The sequence below is a fragment of the Lagenorhynchus albirostris genome, chromosome 13 (genome assembly GCF_949774975.1).
Source record: "Lagenorhynchus albirostris chromosome 13, mLagAlb1.1, whole genome shotgun sequence".
Classification (NCBI taxonomy): Eukaryota; Metazoa; Chordata; class Mammalia; order Artiodactyla; family Delphinidae; genus Lagenorhynchus; species Lagenorhynchus albirostris.
In genome coordinates this window covers 35,118,797-35,144,075 of record NC_083107.1, presented here as the reverse complement: position 1 = coordinate 35,144,075, position 25,279 = coordinate 35,118,797, and the positions used below count along the sequence as shown (strand labels likewise).

Genomic DNA, 25,279 nt, shown 5'->3' with positions numbered 1-25,279 from the left:
TAACCCCAGCTGGTGGGCTATTGCAGTTCTCCTGGCCAAAGCAGCCGGACGTATGCCTCCAAACCCTCTTATAGCCAGAAACACAGCATTATTGCTTCTGCGACTGGCTTCCAGACACCAGTCCACCTCGCCAGCCCAACTGCATCAGCTCCCCCGAGGGAGCTTCCTGAGCTCCTGTAACACATCGATTCTTATTTAGTAGGTCTCAGGAAGGCCTGGGAATCTGGAGTTTTAAAGCTCCTCCAGGTGACTCAGATGTGCGTCCACATTTTTTCAAGTTTTCTCCGCAAAGATTTGCTTGGGAAGATGGTGTTGAACCCTGAACTGAGCACTGGATGCTAGTTCAATTCCACCACTCCTAACAGTGTGACCTCAAACAAACGGCTTCACCTCATGAATCTCAAGTTCACCATCTATAAAATGGGGGTGATCATTTTCTTCTTGTGTGCCTGGTGGGTAAGGGGTGTTTTGAGGATCTAATGAGATGATGAATTTGAAAGCATAACACAAATACCTGATACTCCCTACCTGCCAACAAACAATAGTTTTCAGTGTGGAAAAGGCATTCCCATTTTATTACTTGGCGCTTTGGCCCTTCTTTTCTCTGGCTACCTTGTGTAAGGGAGGGCTGTCTAATGGTGCTTCGTTCCAAATGCCCCCTCCTGATTCACTGAGGAGGGGGTGCATCTCCCTCCCCCTTCCTTAAGGATCTGCCCTCCTTCTAGGCAATGGCCGCTGTGTCCCCTTTCACATGCTCATACGCTCGTCCCCGCAGCAGCCAGTATTGCTGTTCCCACTGCCTTTGGCTGCACATCAGCTAACGGTTGCTACATGCCAGGCACTGAACTAAACTCTGTACACATATTATTAAAAATTGTCCCTATCATCCCCCTTAAAAGACGAGGAAACTGAGCTGTAAAGAGGTCAAGTAATTTACCGAAGGTCATGTGGCCAGGAAAGCAAGGAGCTATTTGAACCGGTTAAACAATCTGCTGTACCATCATTTGTAGGAGGGGTCTGACCATTAGGCTCAAACTTCACCTTTGCCTTTCTTCCAGAGGAATAGAATGCTATCAGGCAATGGTGACTCCTGGGGTGAGTGTAGATCCAACCTTGAGCCTCATTAAGCAATGGAAATGCTCATAAGGTTGTGAGCCCCCTGGGGGCAAGGACACCCTCATTCATCTTTGTGTGAATGGCACAGAGCAGGTGTTTGGTAAAGTTTGTTGATGAATGAAGCATTGGCAAGATGACTATGGGGGAAGAAAAGCATTTATCAGTGTACTGCTAGCTTCCAACACTTCGTGTTGAATCTGGAACAATAACAACGTTAACTTAAAAGGTAAGTGGTGCTTTACAATTTACACAATGTAGCAACATAATATTTATCCCGTGAGATGATTTTTATCCCCATTAGAAAGAAGACAAAAGTGAGGCTCGGGAGGTGAAATGACTTGCAAGGCTACAGTGTGAACTGCTGCAGAGAACACCAGCATGGAAGTCAGACAGACGGATTATAGCCTCGATTGCCCTTGTTACCATGTGGCTATGTGGCACTGAACTATGTATTCATGCCCTAGAATCCCCACGTTACTCATAGGTAAAATGGAGATGTTTATAGCATCATTTACATAGTATTTTCTTGAAGATTAAATGCGATCATGCATAAAAGCACCAGGCACATAGTAAGTGTTCAGTAAAACTAGCTCTTGCTAGTGGAGATAGAACTGGTGAACTCTGGTCATCTGACTTCAGTTGAATGTTCTTTGCCCCAGATTTGAAGTCTGTGGCCAGTATGTTTATATTGAACAAATACATGGCAGAATATTATAGAGAATTTATGAAAATATTTACCAAAAGAGTTGGCATTTGCATTGATGAAAACCAAAGTAGTAGGACCCTCAGGTCTTACCAGTGCTGGGTGTCTTTGACAAACTTGGGTCCTTATTTTGAAACTAAAAAGATGGTCCCCTCTGCTTATAACTATAGTGGCCAGCACAGTGACCCTGGCTCATCGTTACCAACTAATTTCAGTAGTTACATGAGGCATCACTTGAGAATGGAATATCATTCATTCATTCAACAAACATTTATTGGGCACCTATTGTGTGCCAGCTACTGTGCTGGGAGTCAGGATGCGATGGTGAACCTAAGAGGCCAAGTCTGCAACTGCATGAAGTTCACAGTCTAGTACGAACACTGGAGAGGTTGCTCTTAGCCCTGGAGAATCTTGGGACCCAAAGAGCCACACCCCTGGTGGAACACAGGACCTCTCAAGCAGGCGGTGACCAGGGTATGTTATGATCCATTTTCTCTTAGTGGTAAAGCTGTGAGCAAGTCTCAAAGCCTTTCTTCTTGGAGGAAGCACAGGTAAGAACTGGTTATAGAAATAAAGCAGAGAGGAGAGGGCCTTCTTTGAGTGGGGTCCCAGGACCCATGAAAACCTCTCCTGATGGCATATATCCTGTGGCTGGAGAGAAAATCCCATGCCTTATTCTGATCTAATCTGACTGTCCTTTTAAACGTTATCGCAAAGGATGTGTATTCTTGACTGGATGGGACAGGGAAGGAAGCCCCTTTGATCTTCCATGATGAGACTTACTTCCCTTCAATGTAGGTTCACAGAGAGCTGGTAGCTTAGTAGAGAGGTTTAAGTTATCCAGAATTAACAACTGGAAACATAAACAACATTTATTGTCTTAGCCTCTTAGCTACTGATATAGAGACAACCAGAGTTAAAACATTGGTTTACAGGTTCTCTTCCTAAGCAATGTGTTTATTTCCAAAGAAAATGTGTTCTCATTTCCAGACCATATTTTCTGAGTGTCCCAAGCCCAGCACTGGAGCTGGCAGAAAAGACCTAGCTACAATTTGTGTCGTGCCTTTTCATTTGTATGAAAGGCAGGGACTTCCCTGGTGGCGCGTGGTTAAGACTCCATGCTCCCAATGCAGGGGGTCCAGGTTGGATCCCAGGTCAGGGAACTAGATCGCACATGCATGCCTCAACTAAGAGTTCGCATGCCACAACTAAGGAGTGGGCGAGTCGCAACTAAGGAGCCAGACTGCCACAACTAAGACCCAGCACAATCAAATAAATAAATATTAAAAAAAAAAGAAAGAATAAAGAAAGGCAAATGTCTTATATAGGACCTGCCTCATAGAATCAGCTTGGGAATCAAATGAGATCATGTATGTAAAACACTTAACTCAGTGCCTGGAATGTTATAAGACATAACTATTTGTAGTGGATCTCTGATGTTGGTCTGCCTGACACCCATCTCTCCTTTGGGGAACAGTCCCCCCTCCCATATGGCCTTGGTAGGCGTGGAACCCAGACTGGGCTGATCGTGGTACCCCTTCTCCCACCTGTGGCAGGAGAGAGTTAGGCCAACATGCAAAAAATGTGCAGAAATGAAAGTTGGGTGGACAGAGAGAGGGTCCTGGCATACTTGGGACCAGTTTTGGTCCCTAAATCCGGGTTCCTATGCAATAGCTCCTTATTCAATTCCATGAGCTTCCCTGAGTCAAGACACAAAGGTGAGCAAAACGTTCCCCTTTTGCTTAAGTTGGGTTTCTATAACAAACTGTTAGGATCATGAGGTTGTGAGGGCATGAAGCTGTAAGCCCGAACGACAGGAGGATGGGGTGAGGCACCGCCCTTTCAGGTGCCCACAACTGAGAACTGAGAATGTTCTTGGTACATTCCCTGCGTCTTAGTCACTGATGTTTCAGCAGGCTGCAGAAAGTCTCCTTTCATCTGCCTCTCACCTGTCCTGGATGAGTCACATCACTTGACTCACCACCGAAAGTCACCCTTCCCTTCCGAGTCTCAGAGACAACAAGTAAGCCGAGAACTTGAACTGTGTCTTAGTGATGGGGACCCCTCACCTGTTTAGATGAGGAAGGATATCCAGTGGTCTCTGTAGGTCAGTCACAGCCCAGGCCAGGGGCTGGAAGAAAGGCAAAGTGGGCATAATGAGCAGTGACATTTAAACTGGAAAACAGATATTAATACCAGGGCACTTTCTGTGTTTTAGTCACCTTTGGATCCCCGGTGGGAGTGCAGTATCAGATACTTTATTAAGTTCCCTATTAAGGTCTCAGTAAGCGGAAGGAATTTGAGCACGCAAGGAACATGTCTTTAGTTCACTCCGGTTATAAGGTCACACTGCACAAGGCCCTTAAGGGGTGAGTTGAAAAGGCTTGAGACCTGCCTCCTGCCTTTAAGGAGCTCCATCGGAGTGAGGGAGGTGAGGAAATTGATGCACTGGGGAAGTCAGTGTATCGTGGAAGATAAGGTTCCAAGTCCACGGGGTGGCGCTCTCTACTGAGAGGTTGGAAAGGCCGGGAGAGTGGGGTTTCTGCTGGCATCAGAGGGTGAGTGGGATTCCAAAACGTGGAGAATGAAGCAGAAGATCGGGCAGATGTGGGGCAAGGGAAGCAGGCGCTGTAGACCTGCAAGGTCAGGGAGATACAGCTGAACAGATAAAATAAGAAGTGTCCTGGAGGGCGTAGGGGTCTGTAGCATTAGGAGGTGTGGAAGGGTCAAGGAGCAGTTTCTGCTCGCCTATTCAATTTTGTTGACAAGGTAGCATTTGACCTTGACCAACTGGAGGGATGCAGGGGGGAGGGGTGCCCTTAGTGGCAATGGAGAGGTGTGGGCAAAGTGTGGTTCCTGACATGCAGCACCTGCAGCATCCAGGAACTTGTTAGTAAGGCAAATCCTCCACCCCACCCCACATCTGCTGATTCAAAAACCCCAGGGGTGCGCCCCTGCTGGGTGTGTTTTAACAAGCCCTCCAGGTGACTCTGATGTCTGGCCTAGTGCGGTCAGCATGCAGAGAGTGTCTGAGGGGGCCAGGCAGGCAAGGTGGGCTGGCGTCTGATTGCAGGATCCTAAATACCAGATTCTAGAATTAGGGCATTTTCCCTGTACCATTGAGAAGCTACTAAAAGTTTGTGACCATGAGTCATTTATTCACTCATTCATCCAGCCAATATTTACTGTGCACCTTCCATGTGCCAGGCCCCATACTGGGCACTGGGACCCAACAGAAAACACGCCCATGTTACTTCAGGCCAGTGTTTTAAGTGCGAGCTTATCTGTAGACGAGATTGCTATTGCCTGTCTTTTTTTTAAATCTGATTTACTAATGGAACAAACACCTATTACACTCTCCAGAAACAACTCTGCTGCTTGTCTCTGCCAACAGAAGTTGTTTGGTTAAACATTTACTAAAGTTTCAAACACTAGTGATGGGAACTGATGGAGAGAAAACAGCTTTCAGATATAAAATAAATAAGTCCTGGGGATGTCATGCACGGTGCGGTGACCATAGTTAGTAATGCTGTGTTGTATATTTGAAAGTTGCTAAGAGAATAGATCTTAAAAGTTCTCATCACAAGAAAAAAATTGTAACTATGTGAGGTGAAGGAAGTTACCTAGACTTATTGTAGTGATCATTTCACAATATATACACATATCGAATCACTATGTTGCACACTTAAAACTAATACACTATTGCATATCAATTATATCTCATTTAATTTTTTGTTTTAAATAAAGGGGTGGGGTCAGTGGGAGGAAGCATTTTCCTTCAGTCTGTGCTTCCTGCCAGAGAGCTGCATTTTACTGAGTTCTCAGATGGACCTGCAGCCTTGGACTTTTGGACTGTGAGGGCCAATTAGCTCCAGGTGTTTCAGGAAGCTGTGTGCCCAGAGGGTGGGGCGGCGAGGGGAGGGGAAGAGAACGAAGGCGGCAGCTGTTGGGGACTCGGTCCTGTTCTCCCACATCAATTCTGCTGGTTGCTCTCGAGGAAACTGGAGCTTGATTTCAAAGGCAAACAGGTGTTTTCATCTGAGTTCAATGAAACAGCTAACGTGCTCTTCTGGAAGGTCAGATATCCTCCGGACAACTTTCAGTCCTCTTTACTGTTTGGACAAGGGCCAAAGTGGGGGTGAGGATGGGAGGTTGGAGCGCCTCTGGGGTGCCGGTCTCAGGCCACAAGGCTCCTATCGCTTCCCACCCGGCTGACTGAGCCTGGTGGGCATGGCCCTCCGCTCGGAAGAAACCAGCTAAGGCGAGCGGTGGTCGCACCAGGTGGCAGGGGACAGGATTTGGAGGTGTCCCAGGGCTATTCCAGTTTGAGCTTGGGCTCTCTGGCCTCTAAGAAAACAGAGACGGCTTTCTGATCTTCCCTAAACCCTCCGTCTCCCGAGTCAGCACCCTTGTCAGGACCTCGGAAAGATTCCAATTCCTCTCCTACCCCAATAAAGCAATAATCGTTCACTCCTTCCACTGAGCCGTCCTCAGTTCGCTCCAGATCAGAGGAAAGGACCAGGAGAGAGAAGCTGAGAAATTTGTGTCCAGCATTGCCAATGCCACCAGCCCTACGTCCAGTTTCCTTGTCCCATGTGTGATAATACAACAGCAGCTTGATGCAAGGCCCCCTCCTCATTTGCTTCCTGGGGATTGTTTATTGGAGACCAGCATTTCAGAGAGCGAGCGCCAACTTTAACATATCCATAGGCAGTGCACTGTCAACCCCACGGTAGATCTTTTTTTAAAGTAATTACATTACAGAGGGGTGGGTGGCAGGGAGGAGAGTGGGTATTATAGCTGTGGGAATTTTTTTTAAAGACCCAGTTTAAAAAAATCTCAGACTTAATTTAGTAAATTTCAATTACAAGGAGAGTTACTAAGCTGAAAATCATTTGCATCGTATCCTTAATTACCACTTCATTTGTACCTGAGATCATCAATAGAGATTCTTGGGAATGCGTAGTCAGAATAAGTGGTGGATTCTAATGAGGTCTTTGTTCTTCCTGAGTTTCTCTTAGGAAGCTCTTTCCTCCCTCTGTGCAAGAGGCACAGCGTTTTCCAAACTGGGTGGAGACGCCTTAAATTAGAAGTGGAGCGTGTGAAGAAATCGAGAAGTTTTCAAGCTGGCTTCACCAGGGGGAGAGAGGATGCCACACACCCCACCTCCGGCTCTCTAACAGCTCCTCCTCAGGGTTTTATTCCTCTCCCCTTGAATGCATTAGTTCTGCTGGGCTGCTGTGGACGCATTTGCTCCTGTGCTGGCCACAAACGTCCATCTTTATTAGCCGGCAACAGAGCAAATAGCCTTTCTGGGCCTTCCTCTTGCAAATAATGGATGTGCTGCCATCGATCTTCCTGCTTCTGTTTTTCCTGCTTCCTCTAAAGAAAGCACATCCAGCAGTCCCTGGCCACTGGGTCTTTATTGGAAAAGCTGTTTTCCAAGATCAGTTAGCTCTAAAAAAGTGATGAGCCCTCAGAGACTGCGAGAATGTGTGTGTGTGTGTGTGTGTGTGTGTGCGTGCGCGTGTGTGTTAAGATACACTTTGTAAGAGACGTCTCTCTTTTTGGATGGCGGGGTAGGGGGGCAGTAAGGAAAGGGCCAAGCGAATAAAAATCTCTTAACTAAATCCTGCTAATGCCCACTGTTCGTTCCTTCATATGCTACCCCCGACCCTGCAGCCTTTATAAAGCACTTGTTCATCTATTACCTTGTAGGTAATTTAAAAATTGCCCTCATTCTACAAATGAGGAAACTGAGGTTCAGAGAGGTTAAGCAACTTGCCCAAAGTCACTCAGCTGGGGGTGACAGACTGAGGATTTAAGTCCAGCTCTCTTAATCCTGTGCTCCTTCCAATACCCCAAACCACCTCTCACGGGCTGCCGGCAGCCTGGACATTGACCCCATTTGGGGAGGTCGGCGTTTGTATCCTGCTACAGTGTGTTACCCATTTAAACTTTATTTCTGAATCTGTATATTTAAGCAACAATTTTGTTTCAGAGGACTCCAGAGAGTGGCCTTACTTAACCTTCCTCTGGAGGGTGTGTGTATTTGGTGGAGAGTGGTGAAGGGGGTGGGGGAGGAGGGGAAGGGAGGAGCCAGCAGGGAATTTTCTCAGTTTTCCACTGGATGAGGCCAAGACCCAGGGAGGCAGACAAATCCACGATTCTCCTGGCAATCTGAACGTTTGCCAAATCCCTGCTCTTTGCTCTCATTATTCCTCTGGGCTGGTTCCAAGTGTGGAGTGTAGTCTGCGGAAGTGTTTGTGTTGGGGTTAGAGGCAGCAGGACTGATGCTGTGAGGAAGGAGGGGTGTTAACACCAAGAGTCCAGCCAAGCCTTGGGGTCACAGGGACTGGTCCAAAGTAGGAAGTGTCCTGTGAGCTGGAGGGGTGTTTGACTTCTGCAGAACCTCCTGGATACGGTAGCTTCCTCTGCACTAGCTGGCTACCCCCTCATGGTGCAGATGGAATACTCTGGTGAAATGAACAAAAGATATGAAGCTAAATAACTGGGTTCAAATCGCACCTCTGCTTATTAGCTGACAGATCCTGGGTAAGTCACTTAACCTCCCCAAGGATCAGTTTTCTTACATATAGAATGAGAATACTAACATCCACTCTCTGGGCTGTGCTGAGGTTTAAATGAACGATGTACAGCAAAAAGCAAATGGTGGCTTTGATTAGTAGATGGTTTGAAGCAGCCAGGAAGGGGGAGGATAATAAAAGGAGACTGCTTGTCCCACAAAGACATTAGCAAGGGGTAGGAGTGGGTTCAGTGATGAGACAGCTTGCAAGGACTTGTGTAAATAGCCCATATGCTGGCTCTGGGGGAACACTGAGAACCTAGTTTGAAAAGCATAAAAGTCATAAAATAGCACCAGTATTTTTTTCCTTAGTGTGAGCAAAAATATTCAAGCAGACAAACCCAAGCCAATCTTCTGGGAATAAGACTCTAAATATTACTTGAGAGTCACCTCATCTTCTTTCCAAGAGAAAGACACCCCCATTCCTTCACCCCACACCCCCATCTATGACGCATTAGAATTGTAACTTTTCAGCTTCTCCCACCAAAATCATAGACCCTCGTCGTGGGCTTGAGGACAACCCTGTGCTCTGTACTGTGTTTCCTCAGTTCAGTCCCTTTGGTGGTTACAGTCAGTTTCCAAAACACCCTATCAAAGGAGCGGGACGCGCGTCAAGCCCCACAGTAGACACTAGGTGGCGCTGGACCCCATGTTATTCAGGCAGCTAACACCGCATCCCTTTCTGGAAAATTATTTCTGCAGTGAGGTCCTCTCCTTCCCAGAGACGTGGGACGCTATTTCAGTTTATGCCACAAGCATAAAGGGCCACCAGAAGATCGCCCCTGGCTTTTCTGCTAACTGGGACAACTGTCGGGGTGGCTGCAAAAGGCAGCTCCCAGCCCTGAGGCTGGAGACCCAGCAGTCATTTGCTGAGCTATGTATATAACTTGTTAGGAACAAGAAGGTCTTTTCAATTTCAGCTCTGCCCAGAGGGGCAGGAAGGAAAAGAACTTTCTCCCTTAGGAGGAGGTGGGGGGAAAAAAAGAGGCAGATCCATGATGCTCCTTTGTGAGCTGCCCAGAATCTGCCCTTCCCTCTGGGAAGGGAGCTGAGGGACTTCTGACCCTGACCCCAGTCCATTACATTCCAGGCCCCACCCCCTCTAAGGGTGAGACCATCCATCTTCAGTGGCCCCAGGAGCTGAGTTATGGGTTTATTTTCTGTCCAGGGCTCTGAGCTGAGGTTGACATTTAGTACCCGCTTAATTTCATTGCACTGACCCTCACGTGTATCAAGAGCATACTGGCATCCTGATTGCTGTGATCACAACGCTCTTATGAACAATAGCAATAAGTGGCAGTTATAAAGTATTTCCAGTTTTCTAAGCATTATAAGCACTCTTTATACCCACAGAGGCAGGTGAGTTTCATTTTCTGTTTGCAGATAACGTGACTGACACCCCGGGGTCTCACTGGAACTGCTGGCACTGATGTTGTCTCTTTGAAACAGTGATGATCATTGTTGCTTATTATCATTTTCACTGTTATGTTCCCTTCCATGTGCAAGAGGCCAAACAGAACACTTGCTTAAGGACAGCTTTTGGCTACTGGGTTTCTGTTTGGGTGGTACTACCTGGGCAAAGGAGGGCTGAATGTGGAGAACCAACAAAGTGGGGTGAACACTGAGCAGACCCTTGACTTCTTGGACGAGCGAGAGTTTCCTTCGGTGGAGGTGGGGCTCTGCAGAGTCGGAGGGCAAATGTGTTGGGAGGGCGGGTATGTTGGCAGTGCTGTTAAGAAGACAACTGGGGAGTCCCCATCAACCAGCCAAACAGCACATTCATGGGTACCTACCATACAGAAAAGAAACGGTGTGCCTCTGTGAGGTCACAAAGACCTTTCAGTCTTTGCCTCCAAAGAGCTTGTGGTGCACTGTCATTGGGGCATATATAGCATGTACAGATAAAAAGAAAATTACTGACTCACAGAAGTTCTAGAGAATATCCTAGCTTGGTTGTGCAGGGCTTCCCTTTGGAGCTATGAGAAGGGAAGGGGTTGGCAGGGCTGGAAGGAGATGGGAGGAAGGGACCAGCTGGGATTCCTGGTGGCCTGGGCTGGACCTTATCATCTGCATAACATGGGGCTTGCCCCCAGTTCATGTCCAGGCTATAAATATCCTGCTGGGGTCAGAGTGCCTGGGTGATGTTTTGTACCTTCCAGATGCCTGTGTTGTGGCCTCAGGAAGTCAGAGGGAAGTCACCTGGGGCAGGTGAACTTTCTACCTTCCAACCCTCCTCCCTACAAGGTTCTGTTCCCCAGGTCCTCGAAGGTGTGGGTGCAGTTCCAGGCCCATCACCCCCACTTCCAGTCAGTCCTGGCAACTCTGCTCCTAACTTTCCCCTTCTTCCCTGCTCCCCCCACCGCCTCCACCCCCAACACCACTGACACAGTTCAGGCCTCATCACACCTGGTCTGAAGGGCTTTCCTTTTAAAAATAAACAAAATGATTTCTATAGGAAATAAATGCACATGGAAAGGAATGCACATGCATAAATCTGACAAAAACATTTACAGTAAAAGTAAGCCTCCCTTGCACTCCTGGTCCCCAGCCTCCCAGGTCCTCCCTCAGAAGCAGCCACTGATCCCCTACCTCCAGTCCACCCGCTTCTCTCCCTACCGGCCCAAGCCTTGTCCAACCACCCTTTTCTGCTTTCCAGAATCTTGTTTTTTAAAGCATAAATTGATCCTGTTTTTCTTTGTCCTTGGATATGTGAAAATGCAAACTCCTTGGCCCAAGCTACAAGCCCTTTCCTATCAGGCCCCACAGACTTCTCCAACCTTCTCACCCCCAGCCCCACTCACAAGCTTTGTTCCAGCCAGGCCCAAGCACTTGCAGTGGCCTAAATCCATGTTCTCATCTGGCACAGTGTGTATTTAAAAATAATTTTTAATTTACTTTTTTGAGTAGGTAATACTAATACACACACATATAATATCTTACTTCCCTAAGCACCACTATTCACTAATTTCTTGTAGTTCCTTCCAGATAATTTTTATGCATATTCCTCTCCCTTTTTTTACTCAAATGATAAATGTAATTGACACTTTCTACATCTGTGTTTTAAAAATTTAGTAATAATATCCTAGAAACCTTTCTATAGCAATTCATAAAGAGCTTTCTCATTGTTTTTCATAGCTCTGTGGTAATCAATTGCTTGGATATACTCTAACCTGGCAAACTTTTTTGGACCAGATAGTCAAGGATAGTCAGGACAAGAGAGTCAATATTTGAGGGTTTGTGGGCCATCCAGTCTCTGTGAAAACCACTCCCCTCTCTGCTCTAGTGTAAAGGAAGCCCTGGATGGTGCGTAGACAAAGGGCCCCGGCTGTATTCCATATACCTGTACTTATAGATGCTGATGTTAGAATTTTATATGATGTTCATGTGTTATGAAATAGAATTCTTCTTTTGATTTTTTTCAACCATTAAAAAATGTAAAACGATTCACAGCTGCAGGCCCTGCAAAAGCACGCAGAGGGCCAGTTTAATGAGAGTTCGCTGACCCCTAACTTAGTTACCCAGTTCTCAATTAATGAGCATTTAAATCACTTCTAATCTTTTGCTGCAATTTATAATCATGTACATATGTCACTTTATATGCATCCAAATACTTCTCCCTGTAGGGTCAGCTCTAAGAAGCAGGGCTGCTGGGTCAGAAGGTGTATGCGTTTATTTTGATGAGGATTGCTAAATTACCCTTTTAAGGGCTGTACTAGTGGACATGCTCACCAGCAATGGATGGGAATGTCATGTCTTCACAGCCAAACTTGGGTTTTTGCCAAGCTAATAGGTTTAAAAAAATAAGAGGCATCTCAGCACACAGCCATTTGTTTTTTTTTTTTTCTGAGTGTTGTCTTTTCACATCCTTTGCCCATATTTTTATAAATCTTTTCTTTAGAGGTTTGTTTATATTTTCACGGTTTAAGGAGATCAGCCCTCTGCTGAGTTGTGTATATTCTTTGCAGATTTTCACTTGTGTGTTACTTTGCTTATACAGGTTTGCTCGTTTGTTTGGTGTGCACAAGCTCTAATTTTTTTTTAACTTTTATCAGCTGAGTTTATCAGCTTGTTATGTGACAGCCTGTGGTTTTTGAGTCATAATTAGGAATAATTTTCCCACTCTAAGATTATAAAAGAATTCTCTCATGGTTTCTCTTGGTACCTGTGTGGTTCTCTTGTCAACATTCAAATGCTGAATCCATTTGGAATTTATTCTGGTATATGGTGTGAAGTATGGCTTCAACTTAATTTTTTATTAGATGGCTACCCAGGAATCTCAACACCATTTATTGAAGAGTCACTGGATTTGGAATGCCACATTTATCATATACTAAATGTATTTATAGTCTTCATAAAATATATATATTCATTGGTCTGTCTATTCATGTGCCTTGAAGGTTTTTTGTTTTGTTTTACAGATTTCCTTTTTTCTTTCTTTGGGCCACTCTGCGTGGCTTGTGGGATCTTAGTTCCCCGACTAGGGATCGATCCTGGGCCCTAGGCAGTGAGAGTACAGAGCCCTAACCACTGGACCCCCAGGGAATTCCCTATGACGTTTTTAATGATCAAAGTGCTATAGTTTGTTTTTATGTTTGTTGATCTCGTCCAGGATTTCTCAACCTCAGCACTATTGACATCTTGGGCCAGATATCCTTCTTTGTTGTGGAGGGCTGTCCTGCACATTGTAAGATATTGAGCAGTATCCCTGGCCTCTGCCCACTAGATGCCAGTAGCAGGCGTGCACACACACACACACACACAGAGTGATAAGCAAAAAAAAAAAAAAAAAGAAGAAAGAAAAAAGTTTCCAGATGTTTCTAAGTGTCCCCTGGGGGACAAAATCACCTCAGTTGAGAACCACTGGTTTAGCCATGCCTTGTTGCTTTTTTTTTCTTTTCCATAGCTTCCCATTTCTTCTTGTTTATTTCACCACAATGATCCCTCTACTTGGAATGTCCTTCACGTACTCACTTTCCTCTCAGCATTCAGCTCAGGCCCTCAGGAAGCCTTCCTGAACCACCCTGCTCCGTCCTGTGCCCACCCAACCCGGTGTGACCCCCATGAGAATTTCCATGAAATTTGCTTGTCTCTCGCCCCTGACCGGGCTGTCAGCTCCTAGAAGAGAGGGGTTTTGTTCCTGCCTTTATCTCCTCTGGCACATAGCCTCTTGCACTGAGCTTGGCACAGGGTAGGTGTTCTATCACTATTGTTGGATGAATGGGTAAGTGGATACTTCTTTTACCCACCTCTCACCAACAGCCACAAGTTCAGTCAAAGCAGATGGGTGAAGGATGGGATCTGTTACCCAGAATGCATCCCTGGTGCTGAGAACCGGGGCGGGGAGAGCTTGTGTGTGTCCAGGCACACTAGTCGATGAGATGTGTGCAATCTCCTGTTTAATACCCTGCAGTCCCCAGCTACTAAGATACACTCAGCTGCTTAGGAACAGGAAAAGGAAAGCTGGGGACAGCTAGCCTTGGTGGTTTCCTGGAAAAGCTGGATAAATAGTGTTGACAACATGAGCCCTGGAGTCTGACAGCTTATGTCAGATTCCTACTCTATTCACTTACCAGGTACTTAACCTCTTTAAGCCTCAGTTTCTTCATTAGTGAAATGGGGGTAATAATAGTACTCACCTCAGAGGCGAGCAATGCCCCCTTTGGCTGGCTGTTCATAGTCTGATGAGTTCTCCCAGTTCTCTTGCCCTGAGCACCCTGGTGAGAGGAGAGACAGACGAAATGATTACTCCGAGGTACAGGCCAGACCATGTGGGAGAGAATGATGGTGTTGGGGGCCCCTGTCTGACTTTTCTCTAAGGCAAGGAGACCCTAGCACTGATGTGGGCCTCAGGAGCCAGGAAAGAATCAGACACTAGGTAGGAAGTCTCCTCCTCCAAAAGTTGACACCACAAGCATTTACCCAAGATCTTTTTTTTTTTTAACTTTTTATTTTATATTGGAGTATAGTTGATTAACAATGGTGTGATAGTTTCAGGCATACAGCGAAGCCCAAGATCTTAAATGAAGTGAAACGATTCAGTTCTATGCATAGAAGATAATGATAAGTAGAACCTATCAAGTTAAATAGATTAAACGCCAGACACTGTGCTCACTGGTTTACATACAGTTACATAACAAACCCCTACACACCTTCCTCTCTCAGAGCAGGTCTTCATCTGGTGACAGGATCGGGTGGAATTGCTATTCACAGCTCTCCTCCCCCATCATCGAGGCATGGGCATATATACACTACCAAACGTAAGGTAGATAGCTAGTGGGAAGCAGCGGCATAGCACAGAGAGATCAGCTCGGTGCTTTGTGACTGCCTGGAGGGGTGGGATAGGGAGGGTGGGAGGGAGGGAGACGCAAGAGGGAAGAGATATGGGAACATATGTATATATAACTGATTGATTTTGTTGTAAAGCAGGAACTAACACGATTGTAAAGCAATTATACCCCAATAAAGATGTTAAAAAATTTTCTTTATTTATTCTAGCCCTGTTTATCTACAACCTAAAAGCTCTCTCCTGGCTGCCACACCCGGCTCTGTGTAGGCTAAGCTGGAGCTAGAAGCACACTGAATGAATCAGATGTGAGTACAGGCTCTAGTCTTGATTTTAGAGGCTTTTAACTCCCAGCCGCTCATGACTGTGCAGCATGGCCCTGCCTGCACCCTCACACCTGCTGCCTACAGTACTGTAAAGAGCATGCCTGCTGCTGGCGAAAACAGGAGCTCCAAGAGAGAAAACAGACATTACCCAAAGAACACATGCTTCTCTTTTGCATTTCTTCTGATGCCTGCTCAGAACCCATGAGCGCTGAGAAGATATTGCTGACGGGTTTACCCTGGACTTAGTTGCATTTCTATGGATGTGGCCCATAGAGGCAGTGGGGTACATAGGTCTCCTTTCAGAGGTTCTTCTAAGAAAGGAAATGGTGTGCCCCATTTATTTTGTTTCCACCACAATCTTTATCCAGGCCATCTGTCACCTTTTCCCCCAGAATCTACAGCCCTTTCAAGGATGTCTCTGACCCTAACCTCTACCTGCCTGTGACACTGTGATTTATAATACGAGATATATATTTGGTCTTTGACCTTCCGTCTTTACTTAGTGAAACTTTACCTGGTGAATGCATCATATAGCATGTAAATGTCACTTCCTCAAGAAGGCCTGCCCCCAGTTGGTCATTACCAGCTCTCATGGCTCCAAGTACCACCACTTATCTCAGTTGCAATTTTATATTGTTTGTGTAATAATTAATTAATGTTTTCTCTCCCAGTCCATGAGGGCAAGTGGTTTCTTTTTTTCTTACCACTTATCCTCAGAGCTTAGCATAATGCCTGACATATAATAGATACCAGGCATTTATTAAGTGAATAGTGAATAACGGGTAGTATAATCTAGTAGATAATGCTAATATTTATGTGCCAGGAAAGTTCTGAGCATGTTAGAAATACTACGATCTTCCTAACAATCTATGGTTTAGGTAGTATTACCCCTACTTTACACACAGGAAAATTCACCCATGATCCCATAACTGGAAGAGGCAGGATTTGAACCCATGGAGCTGGCTCCAGAGTCTGAACCTTTAACCACTATGTTGTTCTAGCCTGTGTTGTTCTCCCATGTTTTAGTAAATCCACAAATTTCATTTGGTTCTAGGTTGTTATTATATCATGCCTTGTACCTCTTACTTGCAATGAATTGTACTCCACTTGACGTGACATTAGATAATTTCCTTGACAAAGTGTTTTACCTGCCAAATAGCACTGTAGTAATATGCATCCTGTGTTTTAGCAAAAATAAATTGTACATATGAATAAAAATATGGTAGCAAACCTGTGAATGGACATCACAGTACATGGGTTGAGAACCACTGGTCTACTGGCTGATAACCAATCTTTAGTATACTTATTCATCCCATTCTCTTTTATGGATTATAGATAAAATCTTACTCATCATTCCCCTGAGAAAAATGTTTTCCTGGACTTGGTGGCATGCTTCATCTTTCTGCTCAGGAAACCTTTGATCCAGAGGAGAAGCAAGTTCTCCTATCCCTAATGTCCCAAATACCCCCTCTCTGACATTCGCAGTGGTCCACCTCAAAGGGCAAGGCCAAGCTTGTATTCAGAGGTTTTGATTTCTTTACAGCTGTGTTCCTGGTTCCTTGGTACTTTACAAAAATCACCCTCACCCCCTTGCAGGAAAGTACCAGGGACATTAATCCAGGGCTTTCTTGGGTGACCGGCACGTTTTCACTTTTCTAAGATGGAATTGGAAGTGGCCTACCATCCCTGGTAAAATATTTTTTAAAAGACGTATTTTTAGCAAGGTGTATAAGTGTGTATGTGTATATATGTGTATGCGTATATATAGTATCTATATTTTACACATGTAAATTAACAGACTAGAGATGGGGATAATCTCTGTCGAGAGTGCTTACCTCCAGAGGCAGAGGTAAGAGTGAAAGAGATGATGAAGGGGAACTTCTTCAGATTTGGGGAGGTGGTTTGCTTCTGAACATTTGGATCTTTACAGTAGGACTATATTTACATATCAGATAATTAACTCCTTCCTCCCAAAAGAAGAGAGACAAAGAAAGAATTATTATTAATGCTGAGGAAGGGAGGGAAGTGAGGAGGGGCAACAAATGAAAGGACTCTCATTTTTGACTCTGTATACTTCCGTATTATTTGAACTTATGCATCGGGGACACACGTATTTCTTGTGCAACTATATTTTTTATCATGCAAAGGCTCACTGATTCACTAAACAGCTAATATTTTTTACTCTTCACTCGATGCTGAACACTGTGTTCTGTACTTGATCTGCCGAAATCCGTGCAATATTCCATGAGTGACATACTGTCATCCCATTTTATAAAAGAGGAATTTGGAGCCCAAAGACTGGTTAGGTCATCTGCCCAATGGCCCATCTAGGTAGCAAAGAGCAGGCTGGGAACCAACCAGCTCTGCCTGATTCGATGTGGGTCATGGTGGTGGGTACCAGCAGGAATGAGGCTTCCCTGCCTTTATGTAAGTGGAACCTAGTCAAGATGGAAAACATGAGAGAAAGGCTAAAGAAATGAACAGACAGAGGAAAATAAACAGAGACATTTAGCAGAAAGAAATGCTCAGAGAAATAACCCTAGTAAACTTGAATGACAACAGAAAGACAGTCAGAGACGGTTTGGTGCCCCCAAACACCCGTAAACATTTTCATTTGACTCTGCACACCCTAGAAGCCTCATGTCACACTGCAGCTCTGTCCAGACGATTCTAAAAATAGCCTGATAGAATCCTGTGGTTGGAAGAGACTGTGAGAGGTAAATGAGTCCGTCCCCTGCCTGCAGAAGGGAGTAAGTGTTCTCCTTACAGGAAAACCGAGGCAAGAGTAACTTAAATTACTAGATCAAAGTCACTTCTCCACCCCACCCGCTAAGTCAGCCAAAGAGTTGGAGCTGGGGTCAAGGGCACCGATAGCCTCATGATTCAGCATGTGGAAAATATATTCATACCACAGCTCTTTACAAAGGAAACTTACTGCCCACCCTCTTTTCCAGCTGTAAAACATCTGGCTGGCGGGGGTCGGGGGGTAGGTGTCAGCTGGGAAAATGCAAAGGAGTCACTGTAATGCCCCTTCTCCCAAGGCAGCATCAGGAGGAGGGATGCGGATGGTGTTAGGGGGTTGGGGCTCAGAAGGAGGTGGGCGTCAGTTGTTCTTGCATTGTCGGCGTCATTCTTTACTCCTGTAATCTGCCTCGTCAGGATGCGGTCCCACTGGCACACCAGATCAGGCTAAGTGTGCATAAATGATTAACGGCCTTGCAAGAGATTAAAGGAATTACATTTGTATGCTCCATATAGCCAAAGGCTGAAGGACAACTGCAGGCAAGCCTCTGAATAGCTTTACACGTGAAAAATAAGAATAACTGAAGATGGTTCCAGGGCTTAGCACTTTAAATCATGAGGATGTGATGCAGAGACAAGTTCTCTGAGGGCAAGTGGCTCCTCAGTCATGGGCACTGAGGACGGTTGATGGTTGTGTAGGATTTGAATGAAGATACAAGTCTGACAACATCGATCTAGGAAGCAATCCATAGGGCCGCCTTTGGGCCACTGTGGTTAACTGGGTCAGGACTAGGGTGAAGCTCTCACCTCCAGTGCAAAATTTAAGGGGACACCAGAAAACTCAGTCATCAAGAAAAATAATATTTTAATGCCACATTTTTTTTTTTTTTTTTTGCTGTACGTGGGCCTCTCACTGCCGTGGCCTCTCCCATTGCGGAGCACAGGCTCTGGACGCGCAGGCTCAGTGGCCATGGCTCACGGGCCCAGCCGCTCCGCGGCATGTGGGATCCTCCCAGACCGGGGCACGAACCCGTGTCCCCTGCATCGGCAGGCGGACTCTCAACCACTGCGCCACCAGGGAAGCCCTAATGCCATATTTTTAAAAAATAAAAATTAATGCAAAAAAATCCAAGATGAACAAAGACTATTACGGGGCCGTAATATGTTGGAGCCTGAGGCAAAAGGAAAAATGTAAGTCCCTGGCTTTAGTGGAAGCAAACTCATCAGTCATATTTTCCAAATCTGCTTCTCTCATTTTTAATTGAGAGAATTGTCATGTTTGACAGTTTCTCTTGACTAAATGACAATCTTAAATAATTTTAAATTAATTAAGCAGAACTGAAATCAGAATAAATTCTGTTGGGGTATAAATCAAATATTCAAACTTAAAATAATGTGAGTTTTAATGTACCTACTTTCCAATCTTTCAATATTTTTTCAACTACTGTGATGTTCTGGAAAAAAGTAATAATTAACAAGTACATATGGGGGCACAGAGCTTTCCTTCTGCTTTGGACTCCAACACGGCCCCCATGGCTTGGGTGGTAAATAAGCCACATCCGCTGGTCTCCATGGGGAAACAGGGTGTGTCTGTGTCAAACCTGGGTAATCCTGCCGATTACTACTCCCCTGGGTCTACAAAAAACCCTTGGGCTCTCTGGGGATGCCCTTTAGGATTGGGGATTCAGGAAGTCATCTCGTCCCGTTTCACACCTTTCTATAGGCCACGAGATTATTGGGAACTGGGGAGACATTATCCCACCCTCACTGCTTGATGTGTGGGAGTCTCTGACCTTTGGGGAGGAGTCACCTTGAGTTCAAGGGCACATAGCACATCCTTGATACAGAACATATGACTAGTACTTCTGTACCCCAAACAACTTTAAGAAACACCATTTGGAGGTTCTTCACTAGAAGAAACTTTCTGAGATAATGAGGTTTTTCTTATTCTTTTGCCTTAAAACATATAATATGCTCACATGGTTCAAAATTCAAAAAGAAGTAAAAAGGTAAACATTGAGAAGCCTTTCTCCCACCCTTGTTCCACACTCTCCTCCTCACGTACAAATAGGCAATAACTTTTACTCATTTACTGGCAATTGCGGCTTCTTTAAAATTAGTATTCGAATAGGTTTTATGAGTTAGACTGGGACCCACCCAGCTCCTTCTGGATGAGACGATCCAGCTGGTGACGAGGGCTGAGCAGAGTCACATGTGTCACATTTTGTGTATGTGGTTGACACTGGCAACATGGAGCCAGCATCTTTTCAGGTGCCACCGGAGCCCACAGGCATCCAGGCTTCTCTTCCAGACTGGCACAGCATCTAGTGTCAGTGCTACTAGATACCCCAGAGCCAAGCCAATGGGGAACAGGTCTGAGGCCGTCAGCATGGTTGGCATCTTGGTCTAATAATAATCATCCCCAAAGAAAAGGGTATCAGTGTTTCCTAGAAACACATGACGGAGTTTGTAATCTGTCCCCATTGAACCGCAAGCAAGCTTCTGCATACTCGGGATTACACGCATCCTCGCCATTGGAATGACATTCCAAACCACAAACACAGCTCTTTGTTTTTGTGGTCACCATGTACCCTCAAGATATCAGTTGCTCCCAAGGTGACTGATTTCCTCTGCTCTCTTGGTTATGGTTGAGGAGGTCACTGGGAGAGTAGGAGGGAGGAACCCTCTTAGAGCCAGGGTCCCACAAGACCCAGAGTTGGAGGGTAAGCGGAAGCCAGGCTGGAAGAGATCTCAATACGAACTGGGGAGAAATGCTGACTGAACCACCAAGCCACGTTAGCTTTATAATGTGCGGAAGGCGTCTTCTCCTCACGCCTCTTTTGGCCACATGCCTACTCACCACTCTTCTCTATAAAGTTGTTGCCCACTGAGACACCCTCTAGGGCCTGCTGGCAAACTTTCAATTCCTTCTGGCTTTCAGCTGAGAGGCCCCTCCCAGACTTCTCCACTCATTCCCACCCTTCACAAGGCCTTGGAAACTTTGTTGAAAACTTGGGTGGTGTGTGAACACCCAGGCGCCACAGTAAGTCCTGAGTAGAGTGAACCCCTCTGCTCTCTCTGAGCCCTCAGTCTAATTCAAATTTAGGAGGACACAGAGACTACAGGGTAAAGAAAAAGCAAGCAGAGTTTGTGGTTCCACCCTCGGGCAGCATTACCTAGCCTAGAGCAGACATGTTTTTTGGTTCAATCCAACTAGTGTTAATTAATGCGTTCAAAAAGTGGTGATCGGGCTTCCCTGGTGGTGCAGTGGTTGAGAGTCCGGCTGCCAATGCAGGGGACGCGGGTTCGTGCCCTGGTCCGGGAAGATCCCATATGCTGCGGAGCGGCTGGGCCCGTGAACCATGGCCTCTGAGTCTCTGTGTCCGGAGCCTGTGCTCCGCAACGGGAGAGGCCACAGCAGTGAGAGGCCTGCGTACCGCAAAAAAAAAAAAAAAAAAAAGTGGTGATTGCTGCGGAGGCAAATTTAAGAGTAAGAACCCTCTGTTGAGGAGGAGGGACAATGAGTGGTAGCCAGTGTTCAAAGAACAGGAAATGTCTCTGGAAAGACAGGCTGTGAAATCATGACAAGGATCAAATGCCTAAATGCTGAAGGAAATCCACGTGAAGGAAAGAGAAGCTGCAGGGTGGGTTCTGAAGGGAGATTACCGGATGAAGCAAGATCCCAAGCACTGTCCCTGTTTTCCTCAGACCCAGGCAAGCCTCCCCCTTCTTTTGTTTGTGCAGTGCCTATTTGCACCTGCTTCACTATGGGCACTCAAGAATTGACACAAATAATGTATTTCTCCGCATATTTTTTCTGTCTCCCTGGATATCTCTTCCTCCATTTTTGAGAAGAAACATAAAGAAACAACTTTTTCTCTGGAAGACTGATTTCATCACCAACAGTCCATTTCCAAAGATATACCATATCTCAGGACATATCTCGTGTGCTATGTCCGAAGGAACACTTTAACACATTTTCATAAATAATTGTCACATGAATTCTCAAGGGTTATTGGCTATTCTTCTGTCAGTGAGTGGGGTAAAGCGTAGAACATTCTCTCATAAGGTTAGACAATAACAGTATCTGGGTGTTGCTTTGGCTTTCCTGACTGTTGGACTATGACATTTGCTATACTTTTTCTAAAACTCTATGATTTTGAGGTCACGTTGATGGAATGCTCCTTTGTACTCTTGCTGCTGTCTGGAAATATTTGTTTTCATCTTATGGATTAAAGAGAGCTCAGAGTTCTATAGTTTAATAAGTTCGACCCAGATAGTGATGAACAGCTCATGCTTCACCCGTACCATTCTGATATAATACAGGACATCCAAATATGCCTTTTGAAATTCTGATTAGCTCAGGGCAGGAGAGTTTGAATCACTTACCTTACATTCCACTTGCTGTTAGAGGAGATTTCTCCCAGGTTCACCTAATATACACACACCACCTGGGGGGAAAAGAATCAAGAAATATTTTCCCTCACAGCAAAGTTGAATAAACTTTAACTTCCTTCTTTGCACGTGAACAGTTAGATATCCCTCATCTTACCAAATGTCAGCTTCTCCGTCCTACGGGACGATTCCCCTCATCTTCCCAAGGTCTTCACTCCGCAAGGAGTGAAGTCCTTCTTTTTCTGCTGCTTTGATACCTCTCTCTCTCCTGAATCATTCCCATTCACAAAGAAAATACACATGAAAAATTCCCATCCTCTCATATCCCCTGGCTACAGCCCTACCTCCCTGTTTCCCATCGTACCCAAATTTCTAGAATACTTCTCTGCCCACTGCCGAAGCCTCTGCCTTCATGGCACCACTGAAATGACCCGTCTCGGGGTCCCCAGTGACTGCCCAAGTGCAATGGTTGTGTTTTTGTCCTAATCTTTTCTTTTTTTTTTTGCGGTACGTGGGCCTCTCACTGTTTTGGCCTCTCCCGTTGCGGAGCACAGGCTCCGGACGCGCAGGCTCAGTGGCCATGGCTCACGGGCCCAGCCGCTCCACGGCATGTGGGATCTTCCCAGACCGGGGCACGAACCCATGTCCCTTGCAACAGCAGGCGGACTCTCAACCACTGCGCCACCAGGGAAGCCCTGTCCTAATCTTTTTTGATCTGACCATTCCCTCCTCCTGGACCCTGGTTTGGCTTCCGGGTCAACCTATCTGCTGGTTTCCTTCCTTCTTCCCTCCCTGCCACCATCTGCTTAGCCTGTTCCATCCAACTTCATATGTTGGGACAAATGGAGGGTTTTGTCTCAGCCTCTGTCCGCCTCTACCTATGCCCTCCCTGGGTCATCTCATCAGTGCCCAGGGACTGAAATTCCCTCTTTATGCTGTTGACTCCCAAATTTCTACCGAGATCTCTCCAGTCCAAGACTGGCTCACAGAACTACCTGCCATTGTGGCTTCTCCTTGGTCAGTGTCTCAAGGATGTCTCACAGCCAACCAATCCAAAACCAGGGCTGATCTGCATTTCTGAGCATTTGAAAATTAAAGGAATTTATTCTTGTCTTCATCCTGGGTGATAATGCCTGCTGCTAAAATCTGTGTGTGTGTGTGTGTGTGTGAGAGAGAGAGAGAGAGAGAGAGAAGTGTGGTTTGGGTGTGTGACCTAGAGTTCTATCCTCACTCACCATGTGTACAGTATCCTGATAGGCAGCTGTGTGTCATTTTCCCTGGGTTTATTTCTATTGGACTATTTACCCTTTTCCTACTAATTCCATGATATTTTGAATCATGACCTCCATGATACCAATACCAACAAAAGTCCACTTCCCACATATTTCCTGGAATGTTGGAAAATGTTCTATAAACTATGATGATTGCCTTGCTGGGACCACGGGGCCAGGTCATACCCTTTCAGTGGGACTTGAGAGAGGGTTCCCCTGAAGGAAAGAGATGTTCTCACTGCCATTCAGTCACAGAAGAATTAGTTCTGCGCCTTAGATGTAAGTTAGGGAAACCATAATCTCTCTGGGTTCAAGGCCTGAGGACACTGAAAAGGCTAGTAGTGGGCAGGTTCCTTAGTTACACGAACATAAAACAACATTTGAAAGCTTTTTTGTGTGTCATCTTACTCACTTGTCCATCTCCCACCGTGGCTGTCCCCTAAGGTCCTAACTCATTAACCATGAAGTTTCCAACAAGGGGGATTCTCTGGTGCAAGGCCACATAAGAGGGGCCGTGAAGCTCTGGCCCATAGCTCTCCATCCTGGTATGCTGGAATTACAGTGGGAGCTTTAAAAAGTGCTAAGGGCGGAGACCTTCCCCAGAAACTCTGATTTACATGGCCTGGGTGTGGCCTGGTTTTCAGTTTCCCAGGTGATTCAGATGCACAGCAAAGTTTGAGAGCTCAACTCTGGGACACACTGGCACCAGCTTCACAAGGTTTTTCTTCACCACAGATGATTTCTAGCAGTAGGATTTCAGCTCCAGAGAGCCTTGGGCTTGCATCTATCACATGGTACCTTCCTGTAATGTTCAGTGTAGATTTCTCTTTCCCAGTAGACTGTGAGTACTTTGAAGACTGGGGCTGTGTCACTGCATCTGCTTCTCTATGTCCAGTATACCCTGGCGCTCAATAAATGTTAGCTCAATGCATAGGTGCACGTCCCAAGTAAGGTGAAGTGGATGGCTGCCCCCAGATACCATGCCCTGGCATTCAAGTTCACCTTCAGAGACCCCACACCACCTGCTGCACATTGGGTGTGTACTTTGCAACACAGTACATTCCAGACTTGGTCCCCAGGTTCCCAAGCAGGGCAATCCGTGTAGAATTGCTCTGCTGCTGCCTCCTCCACAGGGCAGGAAACTCACCACAGTAGGTTAGCTCCCTATTTGCTATGGCTGGGGACTGTCCGCCAAGAACGTTTCATCAGCCACTCTAAGCCTGCTCTCCCACTGGCCCAGGAATGTGGTTCCCTGAACGCTGGAAGGTCTGCAACCAAATGGGTGGTTCTGAGAAAGCTCCTAGATGCCGTGGAAGCAAGTGTTTCGTGAGGGATGGTTTCTCTTTGGGATGTGTCACTGGTTTGACATTGTCACCTGTCATTCTCTGAGTCTCAGGATGACATCATCTAGCTCAGGTCTCTGGGTGTGGTAGGAGGTGGTGCTGGCATTGTTTGTGTTTGGTTTTAGGCAGCTCCATTCCTTGGGACTGAATCCTTCAGAATGGGGTGTCTTAACCCAGGGCTGATAGATGGGTCTTGGGGAGCAGGGCCCATGACTCCCTGAAATTATATATGGGGTATTGCATCTGTAGGCTTTAAGCACATTTCTCTAAAGAGAGAGCCCTCTAATTTTCTTCAGATATTTTAAATTGTCCATGAAACTGCAAAAGTTTTGGCCCATCAACTTCCCACTGTCTTCCCCACAGTTTTAACTTTCCGCTGTTCCTAGAAGGCCTTGAGCGGGTAAGTTCTAACATCATTCCGGCACAAGGTACAGAATGAGGTTATCTGGGTTAGACCAGCCTCTGTGGACACAGAAAGAGACTATGGGTTACTTGGTTTTCTGAGAACGTGAAA

General features: G+C 45.9%; 1 long non-coding RNA gene across 1 annotated transcript in view; it reads right to left on the bottom strand.

The window, feature by feature from the left end:
• Positions 1-25,279, bottom strand: part of LOC132531214 (uncharacterized) — a 120,659-nt gene that overhangs the window by 76,450 nt on the left and 18,930 nt on the right. Inside the window, exons 2-4 of the long non-coding RNA XR_009544044.1 lie at positions 22,146-22,207; positions 14,042-14,119; positions 3,889-3,950 (exon numbers count right to left, since the gene is read on the bottom strand). This is a non-coding gene — a long non-coding RNA (uncharacterized LOC132531214). The remainder of the gene's footprint in view (positions 1-3,888; positions 3,951-14,041; positions 14,120-22,145; positions 22,208-25,279) is intronic.